Source organism: Cydia fagiglandana, chromosome 3, assembly GCF_963556715.1.
Source record: "Cydia fagiglandana chromosome 3, ilCydFagi1.1, whole genome shotgun sequence".
NCBI lineage: Eukaryota > Metazoa > Arthropoda > Insecta > Lepidoptera > Tortricidae > Cydia > Cydia fagiglandana.
The window spans coordinates 14,065,781-14,089,739 of NC_085934.1; the positions used below are offsets into that span (position 1 = coordinate 14,065,781).

A 23,959-nucleotide genomic window follows, 5' to 3' on the forward strand; every position below is an offset into this window, starting at 1 on the left:
CGCAGTGCAACTGTTATTTATACCTCATAATTTCATAGAATTTTGACGTTTAAAATAATACTTGCACTGCGTGGGCTATTAAAATCGATGCAGACTTTTTTTGGTCTAATTGTATTTAAATTCTGACCTAATTGTCAACTTGAATGTCCAGTTTCCAACGTCCCTAACGTTTTAATTTTTACGTCCACACCACACAAAATAAATGAGAAATCTTATCTTATTTAGCCGTCTGGGCGAATATATAAATAAGGCTATTTGTATTTTGAGCCAAGATCACGGTTTTTATGTTATCACCTACAACTTGTTACTCTAGCTGTAAGTTTTCCTAACAAATGAAATAAAATAAATATAATAAAATATTTATATAATTAACTACAATATGTTTATCCAATATCCTTGTATCTATTACTATAAAATTGGACAATTATCGAAATACCAAGTAACATTTGTAAAATTATTTAAATTACTTAAATATACTTAAAGATACTTTTTAATTGACCGCGCAACAGTAGCGCCGCTAGCGGTGAATTCTCGCGATATTCTCTAATCCAAACTTTTTTGAAAATATCGATATGAACAGCACTGGCCAAACTGTGGTATCATTTGTGCACATTGACCTGTCAATTTAGTTCGCGAGTTTCTGGAGGCAACCTTATTTTGGGCGATTTTCCGCAACTCGACGTCTTGCGCCTATTTTGCGTGATAGGGGGTGGACTAGTCTTGCCAGCCCAGCTCCTCGAGGAATCCTATCAAACCTTTGATGTTGAGTAGGACCTCGGGGAGGTCACTCGGGGATCCGAGATGTTTTGCCCTGTATGGGGCCAATCCGCTGCATTCCAACACCACGTGAGAGGCTGTTTCTTCTTCCTCCATGCATCCACGGCATAGGGGACTGTCTGTGACACCTGTTATAAAAAGATGTTTGTTAAAAAGTCCATGACCTGTTATGACACTGGTTACCATACTCAGTCGAACCTTTCCTAGTTGAAGGAGCGCCCTTGTGAGCTTACCGTTCATGCTAGGCATGGCTTGCTTGGCCTGTCTGCATCCAGTTTGGTTTAGCCAGTGTTCTGTGTGTAGTCTCCCTGTACGTGCCAGCAGCATTGAGCGTACATTACTAAACGGTATCGGGAGGATCGGTTCCGGGCCAATCGCCCCCGCACCCGATCCTTGTCTGGCGAGCTCGTCCGCGGCGTCGTTACCTCGGGATCCACTGTGTCCTTTGATCCATTGTAAGGTGATCTTATTGTTCTGACATACCTCCATTAGTCGTTCGTGGCATTCGTGTATAAGTTTGGATGTGACTATATGGCTTTTTAGGGCCATTAAGACTGCTCTGCTGTCGGAGAGTATGCGGATGGAGGATCCTACTACCTTCCTTGCAGTGATGGCAGCCGCCGCGTTAATGATGCCCATGCACTCAGCCTGGAATACCGAGTTGTGGGCTCCTAGCGGAGTGGTGATTGACATGTTCAGGTCTTCTGAAAAGGTTCCAGAGCCTGATCCGCTGTCTGTTTTGGACCCATCAGGACTGTACTTGAACCAGTACATATATTTTATCGGATGAAACAACACGCAAATATTATACATTATATATCACTCTATGGATACGTGAAAATCGCATGAAAATCCGTTCAGTAGTTTTTGAGTTAGTTTAGTTTTTTCGAGAACATACAGATAGAGGCGACAGCGACTTTGTTTTATAAGGTGTACCTTGTGATATCTAGAACTAACTCAGATCTTAGTTATAAAAGTAATACTGACTTTTTAAATTAGCCAGTTCAAAAAGTGATTTTTTTAGAGTACTAACTTGAAAAAAAAAACATTTTTGTGGGTACCTAGTCCCACAGACCTAAACGTGCCGTTCGGATGACAACTGGAGCTGCATTACCGTTGCAACAATTTCAGCCGCGGCCTTGATGCAGGCGCTGTCACTGGGCCCGATTTGGATTTTGAAATAGACATCTATTAGATATCTTTGAGACATCACCAAGATACGATAACGATATATTTAAGATCTAACCTGTCAAATTTGACATTTGCGCGATTCTGGAGATACTCTTGAACGATTTCCACAGGATCTGACTTAGAGATCCAATTCACTTCTAATAGATTATGCCCGAATTGCGCTGCAAAAGAAAACTAGTTGATATCTAAACTATAACGTATCTAGAATGGATCTAGTACGTGTCGTCTCTTGTCGTTCTAAATATCTTGAAGTTCGAATACGGCAGGTTGTCAAGTGTCAATATATTTGCTGCCTTTATATCTATAGGTACTGCCACGATTAGAACGTTTAATCCATCACTTTTTTTTTCAAGGAAATTGACGGTAATGTAACCTCAGTAGCCATCCGAACTTCACCTTTACTAACGACTTTAAGACGAAACAGGAGCTGCATTTTAAATATTTTAGATAAATATACCTGTCTCGCTAACGGAAGCGGCACCTAAAAGTAGTGCGATAAGGACAAGGCGAAAAATCCTGCGTAAAAATCTCAAAAATCGAAGTTTCGTACTCCTCTGTTTCCTCCTCCAAAACTTAACCAATCGTAACCAATTTTGGAAATCTAAATGACTATGAAATTATCTGTGTCGGACCGTTTTGCTTTTTTGGCTAATTGATATCAGTTTTGAACGCCACGCCTCTCATTGCGGCATAGTCAATTAGGCCATTTTGGCCATTTTTGAAGGGCTCTAGCGCCTTAAAAAACAAAAATATCAAAAAAAGCAAAACGGTCCGACACAGATATTGACAATAGTAATCTGTGTTGAAAAAACCATTGCTCTAGCTCCAAAAACCACGGAGGAAAACGAGGAGTACTGTTTGTATGGAGAAATAATGACCACTCCTGTTGGCTCTTAAAAAAACATATTGAAACGAGGGATGTATAAACACTGTGAACATTATAGTTTGGGTGTACCTCGGAAACTCTCAAAGATCAATGTTATGATAATGCCAAAATGGTAATTCGAGAAGCCGTTGTCGAGAAAGTTAAGGTCATCTCGAAAATTATTTCATTGAGGATTTGCTGAAATGTATCGTGTTGACGCGAAAATAAATTCGCAAATCATTGATTTGTAATTTTATGAGACAGCTACTCGACACGTTAAATCAAACTACGTGAGTAGGGGAGGTAGGGGACCATTGGGCAGTGGGGAGGCTCGGGCACCCCCTTGTAAATCGCCCTGATTAAAAGCATTTGACATCACATAATGTCTAGAAGTATACAATATTGTAAACTCGCGAGACTAAAGCTACTTACATAGGTAGGCGATAATAAGCACCTAAATATTATATTTTTTTCTTTTATGACCTTATGACTGATATTAACATCACAATTCTAAGTCACAAACACCAATTTAAACCAGGATATTTGGTATTTGCATTATGCGAAGATCATTGTAATGTTATACGCAAATTCCATATTGTACATATATTCGCTATATTGATTTAACTAAATTAAGCGAGAAAGTAAACAACGGGATTGAGGTCGAATTTATTTTTATTTAGATAGCGGGTACTTCAAGCCGGCTTGTACGAAAATATTTTTATAGGGTCACTTTTACTCACTCGTTCATTTTAGTTGGTATACGTAATACATTATAACTTATTGATTGTCACTTTCTCTCTTAGCGTGATGCAGCTGATAAACCTGAGGCCTGACAAGCCGTAAAATTACCTTAAAGGTTATCTGAATATGTTATGGGGTTTCTGGTCCGTCGGTTTTTATCTTACTTTTTATCTTTCAATAAAGTTTATACCAAAATCAAAATATGTTGTATTTTGCCAAAGTAATGGAAACTATTTATACAACAAGTACCTTTTACATTTAGGTAGTTATACTTATAGAGCATGTGTTTTTAAAAGAAGGTCTAAATAAGCTTAATTAATTTAATAAGAGTATCTTTAAAAGTGGGTTTCACAACTTATCACAACTTTTGAAATACAATCTATTTGTTTGTTAATTGTAAAAAGTTCGTTTTCCATAGTAAATCTGAAAATATAATCAAAACATTTAATAAATAATATACTCCGCCTTTATTGCTGCTTTATACAATTGTTATATTTACACAACATTCAACTAAATATATGTAGTTTTAATGGTTCATTTCTTATGTATGATTGTTATTATGAATTACAAAAAATTAATGTTAGGCATTGTACCAAAACATTTCTTCACAGTTCACCAGCAACACATCACACGTACGGTTGTAAAGTAGATTGAATGTTTACGAGATATTTTCGAATGTAACGGAAACCCCGCGGTGAAAGCATTAATGAGCATGTCCAGTTTATAATTTCCGCTAAGACGAGTTAAATCTTAAAAAACTCGCACCGCAAATTGGCCGCCTATTATTTTGTTTAATCAAGAAGCGTGTTTTGTTTATAATGGAGATAACATTTTATAGGAAGCCCTTTGAATGGAAGGGCTTTGATTTATAGCTTTATTAGTAGTAAATAATATAGTGAATAAAATACGTTCGATCAGTGAACTGCCTGAGGGCCTAGCCGAGATGTCAATCGTAATAAACACCAAACGAAAAGGAAAAAAATAGAGATGCACCGGTTACTGTCCGGTATCCGGCCTAACGGGCCATTATTTTACTATCCGGCTGGTTACCGGATAGTGGCCTACGTCGTTCCCTCATGACTGAGGATAGTGACCAACAACAGGGCTGCCCTCTGCATATAACCAAATAGATATATTTTTTACATATAACCAAAATAAAGATTAATATTCTTATTATATTCAATAAACAATAATATTCCGGGCAAGCACCACACAATTTAAGCCAGAGGCATCTCCGTCGGCACTGACTCGGCATGATGGGCGCGCCTCGCAGAGGAAAGCGAGTCAGTGTGTCAGCCGAGTAGAGGCGCTCCTTCAATAACACCTTATTAACGCACACCCTCTGCAAATTATCCCATTGTTGTCACTATACCACATGTCATGCTATACCTGTATCTGAATGGCACTTGATTAAGATCTTCCATTGCGTATTTAAATATTTGTTGTTTATTTTTGTTTGTAATAAAACGAAAGACCCGCGGCGTATAACTTTATGGTTACCATGGAGGTCGCAATAATAAATCGTATCATTCGTTTAGCTTAAGAAACTGGATCAGTCTCTCGTATTGAATAAATAAATATCAAGATTATCTTGTATACAGAGTGGCATAGGAAGCGGGTTAGTTAGCACTGGTTCCGTCGCTCCTGTCGACATAAACAGCACTTAATTGAGCCAGCGCATACATTGGAGTGAAAAATATCGCTTTAAGTGAACGACGGACGTATTTACGACCATTGAGTGAAAACAAGTTAATCCTATACCGACAGCCCTGCGAGCGATTCCATTCCACCATTTAGGAGTAGGTGCTTTATAATAATATCAGTAATGATGCTGATCGACTTGATTGTAAGGTGTTGATAGATACCTATTAGGTTGAGAGATATTATTGAAGAGCGCAGTTTTGTCGGCGACTGCTTGGACTTCTTGACCACGGGACTTCGACTAACAGATGTACGGACACATGGTATCTTGTCACGATAAGTCATGATTCTGTCGGTGAGAATTAGATAACTGGATAATCCTAAGGTTTTTATAATGTCCAGATCATGAAATGATGATTTCTTTATTATTACATAATTACAAGATGTAAAAGCAACTTGCTTTCTGTTACAGATTATCGTTTCGCCAATCTTTAACAAAATTAATGTTGGATTTCAGTCTTGCTTAATTACCTGCCATGATTTTCAACATTTCCGTCTTGTAAAAGTAGAGCCATGTTGTATCGGACGCTTGATCTCGCCAAAACGAGCAAGACCAAGTTTTATCTTAATTACTGAGTTGACAATAAGGTGTGAAATGAGTGTTGTCGGAACTATCTGCGATGGCATCGCGGTATTGTCTCGGAGGCACCATTCGGAAGTGGAGCTTTCTTTTCTTTTGCTTGGGAAATAAGTCAAGCAATATTATCTGCTGTGGGTAAACACGGTCAAGTGCGTTGAGGTTCGCTAGATATCATCTGCAATATACAGAAAAATCTACGTGAAATCATATATTGGAAACGGAAGAATCCATTTAAGGAAAATATTGAACTTCATGGCAAATTTTCAGTAGTCATCCGTCAAGTTGAAATTCGAGATAGTAGATGTCGCCTTAAATATAGAAATTGACGTAACATTTTATCAGTGGTCTTATGGAGCATACACGACGGAATGCGGTTGTGCGAAGAACGGTCAACTTTCCACTGATGATTGTTTTGATCAACTCGACATGCCCGCTGGCGCCGTTAAAATGTGTATTTGGCTGTAATCGATTTATCACATAGCCATTAATTTTAACACCGAAATATTAAACTAAATTATGTACTATAATAGTTATAACTTATAAATTAATTTAAGTTTGTATGAAAGTTGTTACTGACCCGGAAAAACAAAAATTGTTTTATGAAGCTGTGGAACCTAGCAAAGCACCTAGGTACGGCATAAATTGATTTTGGTGGGTGTAGTTCCGGTATCTAAATATCTGATCCTTCCATGAGGTGAAATAATTACATAATTAGAATTGTACGTTGAATTAATATTAGTGTATAAATTGAAATCATTAATAGTTCACATTGTTATGTTTCAAGCCCCAGTTTGATGTGGTTTTAATAATGGTATAAAGTACAAGCCCTTAGAATGTCGTTATGTGTCAATCTACTTTTGGTACTTCCTGTTCACTGGCATAACAAGAGAAAGTGTCACTGTATATCACTCTAACTACGTTATTGGCGAGTGATAAAGAGATTGTCGCGTGTAAACAAGCCGCGCCCGCATGCTGCGCCCGCGTTGATTTAGCCGCACAGCTCTCCCAGCTTTGCCGATAGCGCCCTCATCAGCTCCCAATCACGACGCAGTCATCCGGGGAAAATTAACGATTTCACTTTTGTTGCACTCAACTCGTCTATTGGCGACACTTGAAAGCTACACACACGTCGAGAAACGTTTGTGAACTTATTCTCTGTGTGGTTAAGACCAGTCATACGTCAAGCTCGACAGACGCTATCACTCACAAATGTATCCACATTCCGTTCCAAAGATGGCTCTTGTGCGAACTAGGCCGGCCTGCACTAAAGGGAAAAGTGTACACTAAGGCTCTTAAATATATACACGCGAGATTGTAATACTTAAAAGAAATACTTAATCGCATTATGAGTAATATCTTCAAACTCATAATAAGTTATAAGAAACTGAAAGTATTAATTAGTCTAAAATGCATTGTAGACATCATGCGTGTGTACATTTTATGAATATTTTAGCGTCGGATAGGAGAAAGTATCTCAAATTATTGTGATCCAATTATGATGCGAAGTTTGTGTCACGGTGTATGAGTTTACTCCACAGCAGAACGACGAAGTGTAGTAATTATGTTGAGCTGTAAGCACCAGCCGCATAGTAATAAGAACTTAGTTTTTCAATCGTCAAAACGTGAAAAGTTTCAATTATCATAAAAAAAAGAAGGTAAGACGGGGAAGTTTATCATAGTTTATTTTGCTCGGGGCACAACAAACAGTATGGGGATTCCACATAAGTGATAGTCTTTACTTTGCCTAAAAAACTTTATGTCTGTATATATTTTTTTACACGAATGGTTATTTAGTAAATGAGAATGAGTGCCTATGAATTTAATATCAAGATAACGTTTGCTTGTATTACGAGACCAGTTCTCAATATATCTCTCAGTAATTTATAACGAAGTGACAAGTAGTTAAGATATCAGTGATCAACTTTGTAGCTACGTATCTCCACAGAGCTATTCGGCTTTTTATCGGCTCTAGATCGGCCTGAATGGGTATCGCGCCGGTATAACTAGTCAGCGCGACAGACGTAGGGCTTACTAAGCCGAACTAGTGCATTATTTATGGGTACGATTTCTCGCAGATCGTCTCGAGATTTCACCACTTTCATCTTGCATTACGAGTGTACACGAGCTACCGTCCAGGTTTCGAGCAATTCACAATCTTACATCCACCTAATCCGGACTTAATTATCGCTGGTTCGTATAAATACATACTTGATTTACATTTGGAGTTCAACTAGGTCGTCCTACATTTTCATGGTTATAGTTATAGCCCCAGTGCTCGTAATAAAATGCATGCATAATTGAAGAATAATTATGATTGGTTTTTAATCATGCCATTATTAGACTCTGTCATAAATATACCATACTTATGATAAATGTTTGTGTTTGAGCATATAAATAAGATAGTTATAGGCTGTCATGCTATTCGGCACGTTTAATTTCAATAACAAATAATCAAGATCCATGTAGAACGTAAATAAATGAATGTATGTACTTAGAAGAACAAAGTGGTGCTGATGGGTAGTGTAACAAAAGGTTGTATAGAAGCCACCAACATAGAAACAATTATACCATCAACAAAAAATAACGGCCACGTTTTAAAACGTCTCTGTTCTCTAAACACACTTAAAAGATGTTAAGATTAGGCGTCGCTGGCAGTAAAATTTTCATTATCTTAAATAACTTTCACTTGTAGTTTCCGCAATTATGCAGAGCGGCAGCGCGGGGAGGCTTATCAGGAAAACGCATTGTCTGCGGCCCCATTGTTCCAAGGACGATTTCACTATTCTGCGCGACACCTCTGTCGCATTACTACGGTTACTTAATATAACTTATCTATTATGACACATCAACTTGCGAAACAATAGTTGGCATGGGGGACGCGAATCAGGATATATCCGGCTATTTGTATGACTCTACTTATTACCTTGACAATTTGAAAGGTTAACTTTGTAAAGATCTTACACAATAACAGCTATAATTCAAGTAGGAAAATAAAAATAAAAGCCAGGCATTTGTTATCATTCCTTTTTCGCTTCGGTAGAATAAATGCATTACCTACTTGTTGATACAAACAAGTAACTATTTAAACATTTTAATCCGTCAAGATACTCATAAATCATAATTCTATTAAACAATTAGGCAGGTACATGTAGTTTCACTAATATATAATGGTTGACTTGAAGCCAATCGCGTAGGTATATACAGGTAACAAATACATAATTGTATTTAGGCTTATAAAGAGTAGGCACTATGCCAATAAACTGTAGGTAAGTATATGTTATCGATGTCATACTATTGGCGAGTACGTGTCGACAATGCAGAGGCTGTAATGAGGACGATGTTGTTTTGTTTTAATCATGTACCGTAGAAAAGAGGGAGAGTAGGTTACGCGAAGTACCATCACCATGACCAATTGTATTGTGGTGATGTTTTTGTCACTTTAATAATTCTTGTATAGTAATATGACTTATATTATGTTTATTATTAAATGTATGTGATTTGTAAATCATATAAGGCCGAGCCAAGATTAATGTACCGACCGGTTAATTACATAGACATGGACATAGAATTTTTTTAATTAACACTACATTGAAAAATATTTATTATTTAAGATCTGTTAATTAAGATCTGTGTTTCTGTTACAGGTTATAGAGCTCACGGGACATCACAAATATATGCCGCTAAGATAAGCAACTTTGTAAGTACTTATTATTAATGTATTAGTATTTTATTTATTTTATTAGTAATAAATTACTACTCATTGGTGCATAAATAACCTGAGATAAGGGCAATGTGGCTGATTCTGTCATATTCCAATGTGGCTATTCCGTCCACTAGCGTTTTTCTCGAACAACGAACAAAATTGATATTTTCATCGGCAAAGCAACGATTGCTTTTAGTTTCAGCAATCAAATGCAAATAGTTGTTTTTTTACGAATTAAAATCAAAGAAATATACGCTCGTGGATTACGAAAATTTTAACTATGTAAATTGTATTGTATTGTACTTAATTCGTACACATATAAGCGTATGCGCTAACACACTTTCATGCATTAACTTAAATAGAAATGGCTTAATTGTGGTAAGGTAACACAATGGAATCAATTAACACAATAGAACTAATTACAGGTGCTCAACTATGTAAACATTTTTTGCAAGTCACTGGAATAGTTCCTATGACGGAATTAGCCACTGACCTTACTTAGAAAGCAACACCGGTCGCAAATTGGTGAAAATATTATAAGTTAGAATTTTATGAAATTACTTACATAACATTGTCGTTTAGCATGTAACGTTGTGTAAGTGTGGAACGGAAGGCAGCCATTAGATTGATATACCTGGTTTGCTCGGTTAATTATTCTTACCGAAATGTGTATCGGCTTTCTCCGCGATCTGTGGGTTACGCAACGCGGCGGCGGCGCCCGCGCAGCGCGAGTGAAAGTACCGAAGGACCATGACCTTCCCAGCCTCCGCTTTGTTTTTGCTACATGATACATTACATTACATTTTGTACGAGTTTGATACGACTACGACACTTTGTGTAACATTAACATATGTTATTCAAATTTTATCCGTTACCTTTTAGTGTAGTTTGTGTTTAGTGATAAGTAGTTAGTGTTTATCTATATTATAAGACTTTAAATTATTCGCTTTTTAAAATATATTTAATTTCTTATTTTCACAATGATAAGCAGACATCGTAAATTTTATAGCATTTTCGGTGCAGCGGAGTGGTGTTAACGGGATCAACAATTTCAACTCTAATGATTAATTAGCGTTAATTAGGTTAATATTAACCTTAATTTACCATTTCAGTTGGAATTATCTATACCAATTCCGTTAACACCACTCCGCTGCACCAAAAATGCTATAAAATTTACGATGTCTGATGATAAGGTTAGATGAGGATAAGCTTAGGAGGTGTAGGGTGCTCGGCAGAAATTATAAAATTAACCTTTACCATTGAGTAATAGTCATTGGATTAACCCAAATTAAATCTCTTTTTGTCCCTAATTACCAATCTTGGTGCTACAAAAAATGACCCAAATTATCTCTTCCGGAACCCTACGTTAAGTTAAGATAATTAAGATAAAATCTGTCAACCGGCTGAAGCATACTTTAGTTATAATATGTTGTTGGTCGCCGCGATACAGGCCGCGTAGCCAAAATGCCAATCGCTTACGCTCCGTAGCGATCGAAACGCAACTGTCACTGTCGGACTAATATGGAAGAGTGATAGAGAGACACAAAGCGTTTCGTTGTCGAAGCGATAGCGATTGTAACCTTGGCTAGGCCGGCAGGCGTGACTAGTGCGGTTATCAATTTCGAGTGCTTATGCTTAATAAATATTTTTTCATTATTTTATCTAGTAAATATGAACTTTTATTTGGCGTGGAATTTTGTTTTACTCAACCAAACAATTTAATACAACGGAAAATTTGAAAAAAGCTCAATGATCACATAAGTGCATCCTTGAGCCACAAATGTATGGGTCAAACAGATCACTGTGTTACGTTCTTTCCTGTGGACATACACAAAGTTAAGGGCTATAAAGGTTAATTTTCTTATTTAACCCTAACCCACGTAAAAAGGTCCTCCTTTTATTTACAGAACTATGATAAAATCATTACTTACATGCCCACAAGCTGTTAACTATTACCCACAGGGGAGAAAAATGTACAGTTCGCGCGAACACGCTAGTTTTCCCTCCTGTGGGCAATAGTTAACAGCTTGTGGGCATGTAAGTAATGATTTTATCATAGTTCTGTAAATAAAAGGAGGACCTTTTTACGTGGATAAGGGTAAAATAAGAAAATTAATCTTTATAGCTCTTAACTTTGTGTATGTCCACAGGAAAGAACGTAACACAGTGATCTGTTTGACCCGTATGTGTCATTGCAGTCCGATAACCATTTGGTACCATAATAAATAAAAATAGGGTATTGACAAAGAAGGGTACAAGATATTATAACAACAGTAAGAAACATGCTGTCAGTCACGATGCGTAACTACTTCTTGTTTCGTGATCATTCAACTCTGACGCAATTGATGTTCGATTCTCATCATCGTATTTGATGATCAATTGATCAGTTAAAGCGTGAACTCGTGTAGGCATCTCTGGTTTCAATCGGGAAAATTAGAGAGAAAGCCGTGAATAGGCGTTTGATGACTGAATCTTCCTTAAAGACTTCGGCACACCAAAAGCTGGTATACAGTATACCGTATACTACAGCGCCTTTTTGTATAAATCGGTATAATATCCTTGTTATACAGAACTTTGTTTCGTAGGAAATAGATGATACTTTTAGATGGATCTATAAGGGCTTTAAGCATTTCCATACCTTTACTCGTAATGAATCTTTATCGGCATTTTTTTATTTAGTTGTAGTTTCTTCATTTTTCTCAGATAACATTTTTTGTCCCATACCTACCTACATATTTGGATTTCGTGTTTATTCTGACCAGAATGACGAGCTCTTCAAATCTACCAATTTTTATCAAAACCTGTCAAAAATTTGTGAAAGCACAGTTTTTAGTTCCAAGGTTGAACTGTCTAATTTGGATTTAGTCTTTCAACTTCAGCACTTTTTGCCACTCTCTGAATCAAAAAGTTTCCTTATAAGAAGCACATGTCTTGAAAAGCATGAACAATATACGGCTGATATCGTCCGGCGGACTGTTAATCAGTGGGCCCATTGATACGTCAATTAATAGATCTAGTAACTATATGGATTAGATATGTCAGTGTCAAATGTGACGGTTCTTCAAACAAATACTTTTGACACTGACACATCTAATCCATATCGTTTCTAGATCTATTAATTAATGTATCTTAAAGTGCGAATCCGGCAGTAAATCTGAGAATATTTATCGCGTTCAATCCGAGCTGATCGCGTCGGCGCTGCGTCTCAAAAGCGCCGCATCCGTATTTAGTACGCCGATGGCTTAATCGGTATCCGCATTGTAGTCCACGTGGCTTGGCGCATCAATTATCTCACGTTTGTTGCGCAACGAGGGAGCGACGCCCTCGTCCTTGGGACAGTGGGCCGACTTTCTCTTCCGCCGCGAACGCAGCCGCCATGAAGCCTTGGATTCCGGGGGTCATGAACAATAGATCCCGGATTTTGTTAGTTATAGATCGACGAGATAAGGAGGAGCAATTAGTTATGCCGACGGAATTGTAAAAGGAATTGTCAGCTGCTTATTATCAATAAGCAGGCGCTTTAAAAATACCAAGATGTATTAACTTTTCTGGATACCTAATCTTTATTAAATATAAGTATGATAATTTTTAAGAAAAAAAAACCGACTTCCATGGGGGCCGATGAAAGATTATTGTAGATGGTACACTATGTAGAAAAGGAGGTAAAACCACCCACTTTTTTACTAGCATTTCGCTTCTGTATAATGGCTCCTCTACAGGATGGGCCAACGCCGGCCACTCCAAGGGACGCAGCCATGCACTATCACTTGCTCCCTCTAACGCATAAATGCGTCCCTTGGAGTGGCCGGCGTTGGCCCACCGTGAAGAGGAGCCATGAGGGTCGTAGTTCTAGCCTAACCTAACCCCCTCCTCAGTTCGAACCTAATCAAACCCACTTTTCAAGTAGCATTTCGTTTCTGTAAGGCTCGCAGTTCTAACCTAACCTAATCCTTGTTCGGTTCTGTGAGGATCGCAGTTCAAACCTAACCTAACCCACTTAATGGCGCATGCCGTGCGGTGTACGGGGGTTTAAGCGGGAGGGGCTAGTAAGATTGGCATCATCGTACTTTAGACCTACATTAATTTTATGGTAGGTAATCATAGTTGTTTATTTAGTTAAGGTATCATAGTGGTTTTCTGGGTCAAGGTCCGGGTCCGAGTCCGGGTCAGAGTCCGGGTCCGTGTCCGGGTCCGAGACCGGGTCCGAGTCCGGATCCGAGTCCGGGTCCGAGTCCGGTTCCGAGTCCGGGTCCGAATCCGGATCCGAGTCCAGGTCCGGGTCCGAACCGGATCCGGGTATGAGTCCGAGTCCGGGTCCCAGTCCAAGTCAAAATCGAAATTCGTAATCACCAAACGTGTACCATGCGTCATTGAAGAGTTCTGTTCTGGTCATCATCAGCAGTTCCACTTCATCAAATGCGACAGTTTTGAATGTAAATGCTTGATTTTATGATGACAATACAAAAAAATCTATACGTATGCCTTTAATATTTGAGGAGTTCCCTCGATTCCTTATGGATCCCATCATCAGAACTCGAGCTTGACAAAAATGTTGCTTAAAAACTTAACTTGCTTAACGAACATAACGAAAAGGAAAAATCGCCAAACGTGAACTATGCGTCGTTGAAGAGTTCTGTTCTGATCATCATCAGCAGTTCCACTTCATCAAATGCAACAGTTTTTAATGAAAATGCTTGATTTTCTGATGTAAATACAAAAATCTCTATACGCATGCCTTTAAGATTTGAGGAGTTCCCTTGATTCCTCATGGATCCCATCATCAGAACTCGAGCTTGACAAAAATGTGGCTTAAAAACTTAACTTGCTTAACAAACATAACGACGAGGACAAATCGCCAACCGTGAACTATGCGTCGTTGAAGAGTTCTGTTCTGATCATCATCAGCAGTTCCACTTCATCAAATGCAACAGTTTTTAATGAAAATGCTTGATTTTCTGATGTAAATACAAAAATCTCTATACGCATGCCTTTAAGATTTGAGGAGTTCCCTTGATTCCTCATGGATCCCATCATCAGAACTCGAGCTTGACAAAAATGTGGCTTAAAAATTTAACTTGCTTAACAAACATATAGGCCGGTCATATTTGACACAAAAAATTGCTAAATTCGCAAGCTAACGGCTAGTTCTGATTTTTTAATATGCTGTTAGGATCACTGCCAGCATTGTAAATCCAAGTTTGCAGTTTCGAAAGACCTGTGCTAACTTTGCACCACTCGAAAAACCGCGAAATTTTCATACTTTTTTTTCTATTCTCAATATAGCTCCTAAACTATTCATTTTTTATCAAAAACGTCTATGAAGAAACTAAAGTTAACTAAAATTGCTACAATTTAAGACCAGAATCAAATCTGTAACTTCAATACTTACCGAGATACTGCTCTGCAAAAATGGGCAATTTTATTCAGTATAGCGAAATTTTAAGTATTGTTCAATTTTCGACCCCGAAATCAGGGAAAATATTCATTTTATGGGTAAAATAATAAAACGATGTTCTAGAAAATGTAATCACCTTTAATTTAAGCAAAGAACGACATCTCTACACCATACCGTTTATCTTATCTTGTTTTCGGGGGCCCTTGCCTTGTTACCCCCTAGAGAAGATCCGTCAACTACTCAATAGCTTTTCCCACCATATCCATGTGTCGGATGATGGAGCTCATGGGTAGCGTTTTAAAGTCCTTTGGTTCCAGATACCGTTTAATACTCACAAATCATAAAATGGGAAAACTGCTTTTTTCGCATATTTGCTATGTTTAGTTAGCTCCACCCCCCACGGCATTGTTCACAGAAGAGGGTTCATTGTTCTACTCAGCTTTCACTCCGCTACCTCAGAGCATCTCAGTAGGAGCCGACATGTTTGTTGTGGTAGATGGGTGTTTCTTACTGCACAAGGTGATATGGCATCGTAACAACTCCGTGAGGAATATCGTTGCAGGGTACGTCAGCTTCACCTACAATCATTTCAGACGGAACGTTGCTCTGGTCTTTGACAGATATCCTGAGGATGGAGCAGAGAATAACACAAAAACTGCCGAACGCGCAAGGCGCTATGGTTCTCTGCAGTGTAACGAAATCGTCTTTCAAGAGTCAACCATAATAAAAATAGCCCAGGAGAAGTAATTGACTAACGACAGCAACAAGCGGCGACTGATTGCCCTGATATGCTCCGCCCTCCAAAGCCAGGGAATTGAGACAAAGCAGGCAGTCGAGGATGCTGACTGTGGCATCGTCAAGGCGGCACTTGACAAGAGCACCTCTTTTAAATCAGTGCTAATCATTGGCCAGGATGTGTTGTCCTTCTAGATGGGTTCGGTTGTGAAAGAATGTTTATTTCCAGAAAAGTGGCAGTGGTGGCTCTGGCCCCATACAATATTCCTCAACCTCATTTAATCGCGGAGATTTGGAAGTTCCCCCAGGATTCGAGTTGTTTCTCCCCGCCTTCACTGGGTGTGATACTACCTCTGCCCTTTTCTGGCATGTGGAGAACAAACTGTGGAGCGCCATTAAGAAGAACGTTGAGCTTATCATCATAGCTGAAGTATTCCTGCAACCTAATGCAGCCTACCCAGCCATCGCAGATGCCGGAGCAAAATGCCTAGTAACTTTATATGGAGGGGACTACACAAAAGATACGCTCCATGCTCCTTAGCTTACGCTGCAAAAAAAAATATAAAAACAGCCGCCTTCGCTAAGGTTGACTTGGCCCGTTTGCCTCCAACGGAAGATGGTGCAACATTCCATGCTTACCGAACTTACCACCAAATTCAGAAGTGGTTGGGGGTGGAAAACGATGCAACTCAATGGGGATGGGAAAAGACCAAACAGGGGCTCATTCCAATAAAAATTACGAGTGAAGTAGTGGCACCTCCCTTCCTTCTGAAATTTTGCGGGTACAAGAAAGGCTGTAGCGGAGGCGGCTGTATCTGCATAAAAGCAGCAGGCCTTAAATGCTCAGAGTTATGCAAACTTTGCTCCGGTGTCTCTTGTCATAACGTCGCCATGCTTGAAATCGCAGAAGAAATTGAAGACGACGTCGATATGCCTATTTTTCAGACTAAATTATTTCAAAATGAACAGCTGTAACTTAATGTTATTTTTGATAACTTTTAAATATGTTTAATAAATATTTATAATTCAGATTACCCTCAAACCATTGAGAGAACTAAACAGAGCAAATTTGCGAAAAACGCAGTTTTCCCACTTTTTGGATTTTTAAGATTAGTGAGTAAACGGTACAATCAAGATATATCATTGTTTGCTTAATATTAAAGGTAATTACATTTGCTACAACATCGTTTTATTAAATTACCCGTAAAATAAGTATTTTTTTTATGATTTCGGGGTCGAAAACTGCCCGAATGTTAAAATTTCACTATACTGGATAAAATTGCCCATTTTTGTAGAGCGGTATCTCGGTAAGTATTGAACTTACAAAATTGATTTTAGTCTCAAATTGTAGCAATTTTAGTTAACTTTAGTTAGTTCATAGACCTCTTTGATAAAAAATGCATAGTTTAGGACTTATATTGAGAATACCAAAAAAAGTACGAAAATTTCGCGGTTTTTTGAGTGGTGCAAAATTAGCACAGGTCTTTCGAAGCTGCAAACTTGGATTTACAATGCTGGTAGTGATCCTAACAACATATTAAAAAATCAGAACTAGCCGTTAGCTTGCGAATTTAATGTTCGATATGACTGGCCTAATAACGAAGAGGACAAATCGCCAACCGTGAACTATGCGTCATTGAAGAGTTCCGTTCTGATCATCATCAGCAGTTCCACTTCATCAAATGTCACTTTTTTGGATGTATATGCTTGATTCGTTGATAAAAAACCAAAAATCACTATGTGTATGCCTTTAAGATTTGAGGAGTTCCCTCGATTCCTCATGGATCCCATCATCAGAACTGGATTTTGACAAAAACGGGACCAATCTGTATGCATATACATTCAATCAAAAAAAGAATTTTCAAAATCGGTCCAGTAATGACGGAGTTATGGAGTAACAAACATAAAAAAAAATAAAAAAAAAATAAAAAAAATAAAAAAAATAAAAAAAAACATACAACCGAATTGAGAACCTCCTTCTTTGAGATTTGGAAGTCGGTTAAAAATGATCAGTGTTAAGAATCTAAGGATTAATAAAGATAAAAATCTAATGAATTATGCAATTGTAAAAGCTAGTTTAAAACTAATTTTAAATAAATTAAAAAATCAATAAGGCCGTGTTTAAAGTCAAATATCTGGGAGACCGAGCTTCGCTCGGAAAACATGGCCACACTCAATAATGCGTGTTTTCTCAGTAATACAGTAAAATTATACATTTTGCGTTTGCGTCAAATCCGGTAGTTCTGATTTTTTGCAGGCTTGTTTATGATGTTGGCCCAATGAATAATCCAAGTTTGTGACCTCGAGCGCCGAACGCAACTTTGTCAAAAATCGAATAAACCGCAATTTTTTTTAGATTTGGGCGATTGTAACCCTAAAGTACTAGTTTTTGGTAGTAACTTCCTGGTAGTAACTTATTCATTGGGCCAACATTATAAACAATTCTGCAAAAAATCAGAACTACCGGATTTGACGCAAAAGAGCCAGGTTACAAAATTCGACAAATTTACTGGATTACAGAGATAAGACCCAGATTTTTCACCCCCGAAAACCCCCATATATAGCAATTTTTTTCAAATCGTTAGAGGAGTTTCCTAGATCTCTGAAATATAATTATATATAAATAAATATACAAGAATTGCTCGTTTAAAGGCTTAAAGGTACAAGATTACCTACTTATCCATAAAAGTGTAGGCATAGGCAAGTGATTCGCGAAAGCCCGGATAGGTAACGGATTCACACGTCAAGACATTATCCATGCACGGCGGGCCCGACCCGACTCCCGCACTGGGTCACCGGCGCAAGCGCATGGATTCTGGACAGACAAATATTTATGTGCTCATTCCGTTTACTAAGTGGGTTCCGTTTTCCTTTTCAACCTTTGGAGCTTTTCAAGAAGAAAGATCTACTGCGCAATTGATAGAGAATATTAAAGGCTAATAAAGAGAGACTCAAAGATGTATCTATAGAAAAAAATATCATCAATCGATAAATAATTTCCAGCCTGCTGGGAATTAATTCCTGGAAAAAAACAACGGGTTGCACTCCGGGAGTGCCGGCAGAAGTGAAAACTCAATGACATTGTAACAGTTTTTCGATCAGGTCACGTGTCCATCTTACGTCTTACGAATCTTACGGTAACGTGACCTGTCTCGAGTTTATCGTTTTTTCCCCATCACAAAAAGGGCACAGCGCCGCTAAAGAAGTTTTCACTTCAAAAATTTAATTTGACTGGCCTGAATGTAGAGTAAAATCTAACAGCTACCACCACGCGCTGTATGGGAGACAGGCTAGAGTTCACATTTATTTTTATATCGTCTTAATACTTTCTTCTAGTAAAACGCGAATAAACAGGGTACGGTAATTTCTAACATAAATTGTTAATTTAAAATTAATCTAAATATGTTGATGCTGTTGGAATTTCTGTAATAAAGTATCTCTGCTCTGCTTAATTAACTTTAAAATGTAAGAAAGCTTGCAAAGCAAGAATGATTATTGAAATTGCGCGACAGCCCAGCTTAATGATTATCATGTCTAATAAGTGTCGCAGGGCCGAGTTATGCGATACGGGTATCGGTTGCCGAGGAAAGTTACGGAGCCTAGGAAGGTTTTTCTCTGTGGAAGTTCCGGTTGGGAATGGAAGCCCGGAACGCCCACGCTGCGCGAGAGCCTGTGGTGAGAAAATGTCGTAGAATTGCTCTTTTTGCTGCTTTTTTTGAGTATGTGTCTACAGACAAATAATTATGTTTATGACCGGAACTTCTTACGTCCGTCGTATATGGTGGAAATTCGGTACGGTACGGTTCTTAACGAACTGCATTGCAAAACAAAAACCTTCTATTTAATTTGATCACGTATAAACTACTAAAAACGTATCCCGGTGTCTGCAACCTTGCAAATTATATTAGACTCGCTTTCCGGTTTCCGATTAAAGTACTTAGTTGACATTTTGCACGTCTACTTTTCTCCGATGACGCTGCAAATGATATGGTACAATTCAAATGGTCTAAACATCTTTAGATGGCGATGGACTCTGAGGGTGGCCGTACGTACTCTGTAATAAAACAACGCAACCTACTTGTTTTTTAACTTGTTCATTTTGGGTAAGTTAAGTACAGTGCATAGATCCTGCTCGTATTCTTATATCGATAATGAGTGCAGTGCGTATAGCCCTACTTGCCTTTTGATCCACTGCCACAAGTTTATGTAAATGAAGCAATTTTCTCAGAAAACCGGGCCAATTTCTTCGAGATACGGAAGTTTCTCGACTTACACGCATAAAGCTGACATCGGCGCCTGATTGCATCCGAGTTAATTCAACGGCGACCTGCCGGGCGACTCGATGAGTCAATTAGAAATATAAATCGTAGGAATTCTCGAAATTCAGGCCAACATTGACGCGCCGCGTGCCACACATTGAATAAATGAATAGGTAAATTTTGAGAACAATATCTGTTTTGTTAAAATGTGGTACATTCTACGACGGTTACGTAGACGGTATAGTTTTAGGAGCGACAAGGAAATTTATAAAATATATCTACCTAGTAATCATCAAGTTTCATTTGTTTTAATTGTCTTGCATTTTCATGAGATCATGAACTCCTCCTAGTTCTAAGAACTTTGAAGATATCTAATGCTAAATGTTTATAGGTTTATTTATTTCTTTACTTATTTAAACTTTATTGCACAAAAAAAAATTACAAATGGCGGACTTAATGCCCGAAGGCATTCTCTAAATAGGTACCTACCAGTTAACCCTCGGGCCGAACACAGATCAAGCAGTAATAGAGGTTTATACCAAAGGTAGGATCAAACTTATCCATAGGATAAGTCGGAGCTAATTTGGAGTATTTTTCTTCAAAGCCCAAAAGGCGCCTAAGTTATTTTTTTAATCAAGTTCTATGAATGCCGCGACCTACACTAGCTAACGTTTCAAGTATTAAACCAGGCGGCGTAGCACGGTCGCGTTTTTATCCCTTGTCACCATGCCTGTCACGTTCTAACAAGTATGTTAGTGCGAAAGGGACACGCATAGTGATAGTCGATAAAAATGGAACCGTGCTGCGCCCGCAGCACTATCAAATAAAAGTAAAACTCAAAACGATTCGACGCTCTACTTGCGCCGACCGGATTCAACTTCGTCATCAAACGGTCGTATTTATTATCTATGTTTTGATATCATAATTTTTGAATAGTTGGTCAGATCTTTTCAAGTCTATTAAACGGCTACTTTCTCCCTTTTGTTTCTGTGGTATGTTTATTGGAATGTATAATTTAGTTAGATATCAAGTTACCTACCTACGATAAATAAAACACTATCATATCGACGATCATACGGTCTGTTAACTTTATATCACAGAAGAATAAAAATGTTGATTTTATAGGCTTATGCGTTTCTTTTATTGTTAAATACCTATGGTTTCTTATATTTATAGTTGTTGAACGAAATATTATTTTTTGTCAAATGTTGAAACAGGAAAGTGAGACATACAAAACAAAAACAACGAATGTTGTTTTGGGTTCTATAGTCAGTTTCAGGCCACTCTCAGCTTCCTTTCATTCATAATGTGTCCATGAAATATTGGAGCTCACTGTACCTCTCGTATACCTACGGTTCACGCAAAATTTCACGCTACAGCAACATTTTCTTACCTAGGTATTTTATTTAAAGTTTGGTAGTCTAGTTCCTCTTAAGGGCTGATAGACGGCGCGTGAACTCGTATGCGATTTTAGTTACATTGAGGATTATTGGTTGCATCCAATTCAGCCGACCAATCAAACACCGCAATGTAAGGAAACTCGCATGCGAGTTCTCGCACCGTCTTAATCAGCCTTAAGAGAGATATAACGAGGCGTGCGTGACAGCTTCGTGGTTCATTGAGTCTTGAGGCCTGCTGGAGCTGATGTGCGTATCTGGCGCGCACAGATCAAGTACAGGCTGTCTAGCACGAGATGCATTCTCACGCACGACTCCGTACATCAAGCGCGACTTCAAGTATGGACTCGCGCGCAAGAACGTAATACTAGACCGCACAGATCGGCACAGCGATACGCCGGGACTTGACGCGCCAGCAGGTTCATAAGCCAAACAATGCTTGTCATATTCAAATACTTAACCTCGATTGGGGTTAGATATTTAGAAAGGTGTTAAATATTAAAGCCGGCGAAACATAAAATGAATAGCTCCCGTACAATCTCTAATTTTACATGTCGCACAAAAGATTGTTTCTCTCGTAATTTTAAATATCTGGGAGACCGAGCTTTGCTCGGAAAACATATAAAAACTCATTTTCCCAGAGATTGTATTAAAATTGCCTTGAATTGTTTCAATTTAATTCACAAATAACTATGCACTTCTATTACGAGTTAGTACCTATGCAAAATTAAGACTAAGTTAGTAATTATCGTTTAAAATACTCTCGTTTTTGTGTACTGTAGCTATAATCTAGTTAAGATCGCGTCACAGCTTTTTCACCCGGTTACCGCATTGTTAAGTAGTCGGCCAAGAAGGTCAAGTCTCGTGATGCAATAAATGAAATATCGGCTAATTGTAACAAGTCGCCGGCTCGCGCCGATAGTGCCCGTGCCCGCTCAATTGCCTGCACAATTGCGCGGGTAACGAAAGTTTCCGGATTTCGTACGCCTCCAATGCCAAGTGCTGCGAAGAAAGCAAGCTGGCCAGCTTCCTCGACGCACCATCTCAAATACTGTCATCTCCCTCCTCCAAGCTAGGAGGCTGCAAGCGAGAACGAGACTATATATGCTTAAAAGAGAAAGTGGGCCATGTTACGTTTCTCGGTACCATTAACACGGGCATTGAACGTAAACGTCAACGAATAGAATCTCTATGCTAGACTGAAATAAGTCCTATTAGGCAGAATTTGAGTGTATTTTAGTCTATGTCATAGTTTGCCTGCGGGCTAGGATGGCGTCGCGTCGAGGCTCGTTCAGCTGCCATTGATACTGCATGGAGCGGCAGAAATGTGCAGATTTCGGAGAGCAACGAACTGGCGGGCGGGAGGTGAAAGTGTTGCGTGGCGTAACCTTGAGCCCAGGCTGCTCTTCATCGAATCATCTAATAGATATTTACGTCACTACATTGTGCGAATTTACAATATGGGGTATGATGCAGGATTATCCAAATTGGTAGTACGTAGGCAATGACGAAAAGTGAAATGATAAGATTATTGTGCAATTTCCACATACTTCGTATTCCTAATTTAATTACATAAGCCGTTTTTTTGTTTGTAGTTTATGATACCTGTAGATACCAAACAATATTTTACTCGAACCCTAAGATGCATATTTACACCGAAGTAGATATAGAGGAATTTTCTCTAATAGTTTTTTCAATCAAAAAATCAAATCATTTTAAGTACTTAAAACAAAATAATAACTTACATAATATTTCAATATTTGTACAATTATTAACATTTTAAATTCTACTTTATATTCAAACAAAAGAGAAAGAAGTGATTAGCTTACAGTTCATGTATGTGTGTGTGCGTGTGTGTGTGTGTGTGTGTGTGTGTGTGTGTGTGTTTGTGTGTGTGTGTGAGTGTGTGTGTATTGTCAGTTACTATCGTACTCATCATCCTAATAGAATTTCTGTTTCGTCGTATTTTTTAGCCAATTTATTAGGGCTATTTTACATTCATACCAAGGTAAACAGTAGATACCTATTAATTTTTTCGTTTATCATATTATAAAGGTGTATTGATAATGCCTGATATTGTCTTCTTTCAAATTTAGATTTACAGATCACTGGAGGGATAACATTTTGATTTTGATTTGATTTGACCTGTAAATTAGTACTTACATGAGAACGTGAACATTGACCCAATAAGTGAAAACGATTTGTTTCTGTGAATTGAATAAACGCACAATGAAACACAATAACAAAAGAACCATCAATAGATACTTGATAGTCTTTTTCTTTGACATCGAAAGCTAGTCAACTACAATGTAAATAGCATTACATAGATAGCTTGTTTTACTTGCACATATAATTACACTATATGTAGGTAGTTATCTTTTTTCATGACATTTCTGACTAGCAAAAAAGCTTACAATATAATACAAAACTGTTGTATTACCTTCCAATAATTTGACAAGATAATCACCTCGAGCTTCATTAGTGAAGTCATTAATGCAAAGCTCAATTTCTATCATACTGTTTGCCAAAATACTCACGTCAACGAGTTAAATCTCCTACAATGTTAATATTTATTTACTAATCGTTACGCTATATTGCGCGCTTGGCAGTGCTGG

The 23,959-nt window shown here is 38.2% G+C and overlaps 1 protein-coding gene across 1 annotated transcript in view; it reads left to right on the forward strand.

Moving 5' to 3' along the window:
- Nucleotides 1-9,501: 9,501 nt before the first annotated feature.
- LOC134680170 (cuticlin-4) overlaps nucleotides 9,502-23,959 on the forward strand; it is a 33,122-nt gene continuing 18,664 nt past the window's right edge. The window contains exon 1 of the mRNA XM_063539245.1: nucleotides 9,502-9,552. The gene's annotated coding sequence lies outside the window, so the exon portion shown is untranslated. The remainder of the gene's footprint in view (nucleotides 9,553-23,959) is intronic.